Source organism: Hakea prostrata, chromosome 3 (genome assembly GCF_041222555.1).
Source record: "Hakea prostrata isolate BN-2017 chromosome 3, UWA_Hpros_2, whole genome shotgun sequence".
In the NCBI taxonomy this organism is placed as follows: Eukaryota; Viridiplantae; Streptophyta; class Magnoliopsida; order Proteales; family Proteaceae; genus Hakea; species Hakea prostrata.
The window spans coordinates 47,053,191-47,057,936 of NC_142602.1; the positions used below are offsets into that span (position 1 = coordinate 47,053,191).

Sequence of the window (4,746 nt, forward strand, 5' to 3'; positions counted from 1 at the left end):
TGACATCAAACTTGTTTTTCATTCCATAATTTATTTTCGACAAAATTCATCAAACCATTTTTCATTCTTGACCAATAATGAATTTGTTGCGTCCGGATACTAAGATGATCACCTTAAGAGCTCTCCAGCTAAGTTAGAATAACTGGGATGCCTGCACTCACAAAGAAAACAAGAACGGTTTGGCCAATGTTTGGCCGGGGAACCCCCTCCGACGCCCATGTCAGCCTAGGCAACAATAAGAGTTCTTGAAAGAGTTCTCAAGAACGTAATGAATAAGTACTCAGATGATTTCTCGTCTTTTTCTCCATGTAGGAGGTGGGTTTATATAGAAGATACCTGGAGGCGGCGCTTCCTTGTGTTTCGGATCGTCAGTTGAAGGGTGAGTGGGATGACTTTGGAGTTATGGCTCCTTCTTTGGCGGACCAGATAGAGTCGTTATCCGATAGCTCATCTCCCCATTTCTCGGAACGGTCTTACTGAGTAGTTATCTGTAACTAACTCTCTTGACCTGGCCGTCTTCTTCAACGTCTCTCTTGGACTTAGTCCAAATGGGCTTCTTGAGCTTATTCCGTGCATGTTCCCTGAAGGGGTGAATATGCTTCCTCCCGAGGGGGTTTTTTATGCTTCTCAAGGGAGAACAGTATTCTTCCCGAGTATGCAGAAGACATATGTCTCGAGGGGGTTCTCTGTGCTTCTCAAGGGATAACACTATTCCTCCCGAGCATGCAGAAGACACATGTCCCGAGGGGGTTTTCTGTGCTTCTCAAGGGAGAACATTATTCCTCCCAAGCATGCAGAAAACACATGTCCTGAGGGGGTAGGTGTTTTACTCCAGAAGGGATTCTCAGAATCCTCCTAAGAAGACTTCCCTTAACAAGACTTCTCTATCCCGAGTGGGGGTGTACGTTCGTCTCGGGGGGCCCTTCAGGCTATATGTTCTCCACAACTTGAATTCTTGTACTTATTTCTTTTAAATAGGCATAATAGTGAATGAGAATTGATACCAAAAAGAGCCTTAGGGACTTCATAGCTCCAATTCTAGTCTAGGGGCTAAAGTAAGTACCAGGTTAGTAGTGTTCTGATTGCATCAAATTTGAGAAAGTTGCTAAATCTTGTCCGTTACTATCGAAACTTCAATCTTGGGGAGAACTTGATATAGCATGTTACTCATAATTGAACAAAAGCTAAAGGAAGAGAGGGAAAATGGAGTGAGTTAAATTGAAAGAAACCCTACGTCGAGTTCCGCAAAACCAATGAATTTACGGATTTTTTTATAAATTTAAAAAATTAAATAATGTTTGGAAAATAAAAATTTTATATTAAATTTTTTTTTTTTAACAAAGACACTTTATATATAGAAAAATTGGAGATGAAAATATTACATATGCCGGTAAAGATTGAACTCACAATGCCACCACCTCTCCATTGAAAATAAAGTTCTCAACCACTCCCTAACATTCTGTTGACTTACATGTATACTTTGGGCCGTTGTCTTTTCATTTATAACAGTTTGATTTTAATTTATACACGTCGTATAATCATGACCATTGGCGCAGCAAATAAAAATCCATTTTGTGACCGTGAATAACCAGTAAAGGGGGCAAGAGTATCACCCCAGCAATTGGGTTACCAATAAAAATCTCGGCAAGGAAATTATAACTTCAGAGAGTCTTCACAATGGTTCAAAGACAATGACTCACAGGAATGTCCATTCTCTCAGATTTTCTAGTGTATCGTCTTCGAGACTCTCTTTTAAAGTTTAATCAACTGGAACAGATTCACGCTCAAATTGTTACCGGTGGATACTTAAATTCAAATTCTCTCCTTAGTAGTTTCCTAAATTCCTGTTGTCGATGTCGGGAATTCGATTACGCGGTGCTTTTCTTGCAGAATCTACCAAAACCCTATCTTCCTCTGTGGAATTCGACGATTCAGTTATCGTTAGAGTCCGGTTTCGTTAAAAAATGTATCGGTTTGTATAACAGTATGCTTCGTGAAGGTACCTTTCCCGACAATAAAACATTTTCTGTAGTTCTCCGTGCGTGTTCTGTTATTCCTTCAGTCAGAACTGGGGAAGGATTTCATTCTCAGATATTGAAATTGGGTTTTGAATTTGATCTGTTTTTGCAAACTGGGTTGCTTGACTTTTATGCAAAGGTTGGAGAGTTGAGCTCTGCGAAGAAGTTATTTGCGGAAATGCGTGAAAGAGATGTTGTGGCTCATAATGTAATGATTGCAGCATTGGGTAAGCATGGCTATATAAGTGATGCGAGAAATCTGTTTGATGAGATGCCGAATAAGAACACATCATCATGGAATTCCATGATTTCATGCTATTGCAAGTTGGGTCATATCCTTTCTGCCCGTTTGATCTTTGACCACAACCCAGTCAAAGATGTGGTTTCTTGGAATGCTATGATTGATGGGTATTGTAAATTGGGTGACCTGGAGAAGGCTTGGGAGTTATTTGATCGGATGGGGTCTGCGAAGAACTCTATCACGTGGAATACTATGATATCCGGGTTTGTTCAACATGGTGAGTTTGGTAGAGCGATTTCCATATTCCAACAAATGCAGGAGCAGAATGTAAAACCCACCGAGGTAACCATGGTCAGCTTGTTATCTGCTTGTGCTCATCTTGGTGCCTTGGATATTGGAGAATGGATTCATGCCTATGTTAGGCGACAAAACTTAAGGACTGATGTTATATTGGGCAATGCTCTTATAGACATGTATGGAAAATGTGGGAGTATAGATGCTGCTCTAGATGTCTTCCATGGGCTACCACTGAAGAATATCTTTTGCTGGAATTCAATCATTGTAGGACTAGGAATGCATGGCTTTGGTGATGAAGCCATAAATGCTTTTACTGAGATGGAAAAGGAAGGGATAAAACCAGATGGTGTTACTTTTGTTGGGCTTTTGTCTGGATGTAGCCATTCCGGCCTGATTTCTGAAGGTAGAAGATATTTCTCTCGAATGGGTGGAGTTTATGGAGTCAATCCTGGTATTGAACATTATGGCTGCATGGTTGACCTCCTTGGCCGGGCTGGATTCCTTGAAGAGGCCTTGAAGCTTGTGAGGACAATGCCGATGAAGCCAAACTCTGTAGTATGGGGCAGTTTGGTTCGTGCGTGCCGGATTCATAAAGATACAAAAATTAGCGAGCAAGTGACTCAACATCTATTGGAGTTGGATCCTCATGATGGGGGTAATTATGTTTTCCTTTCCAACACGTATGCATCAACGAATCGTTGGGAAGATGTGGAGTTATGTAGGAACTTAATGAAAGAGAGAAGAATCCATAAAACTCCAGGTTGTAGCTCAATCGAGGTGGACAATGTTGTGCATGAATTTGTGGCTGGTGACACTTCACATCCACAATTTCCAAAGATCAATGCATTTCTAGATGAGATTGTCTGGAAATTAAGAGGGCTTGGACATGAAGCAGACACAGCCTCTGTCCTGCATGACATCGAAGAAGAGGAAAAAGAAAGCGCAGTCAGATATCACAGTGAGAGGCTTGCTGTTGCTTTTGGTCTTATGAACACACCACCAGGAAAATCCATTCGAGTGGTGAAGAATCTACGAACATGTGATGATTGCCATGCCACCTTGAAACTTATATCTAAACTATTCATGAGGGAGATAATTGTGAGGGATAAAAGCCGGTTTCACTATTTTAGAGATGGGTCATGCTCTTGTAAGGACTACTGGTGATTGCTGAAGATTCGATGAATTCTGCCCTCCTTCATGACCATAGGGTGCTGCTGTTGCTTCCAGTTCCTAGTCATTCACCTTGTGATTGTGTTTACAGAATTTAATGCATGGCAAATTCCTGCTTTTTCTTTTAAGACAATTTTCAGTAATGGGAAAGGTATCTTTCATTTGGAAGGTTCCTTGACATTAGTATTTGACCTCGGGAGCATCTGAGTCTAAGATTCTTCAGCCTGTTGTGGATCTATGGTAGAAATGCACATGCACAGTGTCCTGGTGGAACTGCTTTTGTTGAGGCATGCCCCAAGGGACATAAAGTGTGTGACATAGTCCTTTTTAAAGAGAAATAAAGGAAAATACATTGGAACTGATAAATGACAATATGGCCAGACATCGGTATCCTGCTCTGACTCCAGACGCAACAAACTGAAATTGCATGATGAACACAAATAAGTAGTAAGTGGCAGCTAAACTGCTTTATATGGGATGGTTAGGTTTCAAGCAAAAGAAAGCAGGAAAATTATCTCCGCTACTCCGATGAACAAACGCTTTGTCGCAAACTCTTCTAAAGAGCTGGCCATGACTGGTGCATATGTAAGCCAGGCCAGAAGATGCACTTGGAGATTGACTGTTACATAATTTTTAGGGTTCAGATGTAGGAGATATTAATGTACCATATCCAGTTGATTTATCTGATTGATAATGTCATCGGAAGGAGACTATGACAAGTAAGAAGCTCTTGACTTTGCTAAGGAAGCATATCTTTCATTGAAAACATTTTCTGGTATTTGTTTGAAAACAATCTAAAATTGTATTAAGGATTAGAAAAGGGAGAAATTGTACATAGTTATTCAATCTAAAGTTGTACAGGGATTTTAAGGAGAAAATATTTTACTGAAAAGCAAATGAAATTTAAGGAAAATTAAGTAGTCAGAATTTGAGGTGTCTCCCAAAATTCTGATGGTATCTTAGTAAGTGGTACTCTTGACACTTTTTATAGGACTCTACCCACCATATGTATATATTCTC

The 4,746-nt window shown here is 40.2% G+C and overlaps 1 pseudogene; it reads left to right on the plus strand.

Moving 5' to 3' along the window:
• Positions 1 to 1,625: 1,625 nt before the first annotated feature.
• Positions 1,626 to 4,474, plus strand: LOC149022362 (putative pentatricopeptide repeat-containing protein At5g40405 pseudogene; annotated as a pseudogene).
• Positions 4,475 to 4,746: the final 272 nt, after the last annotated feature.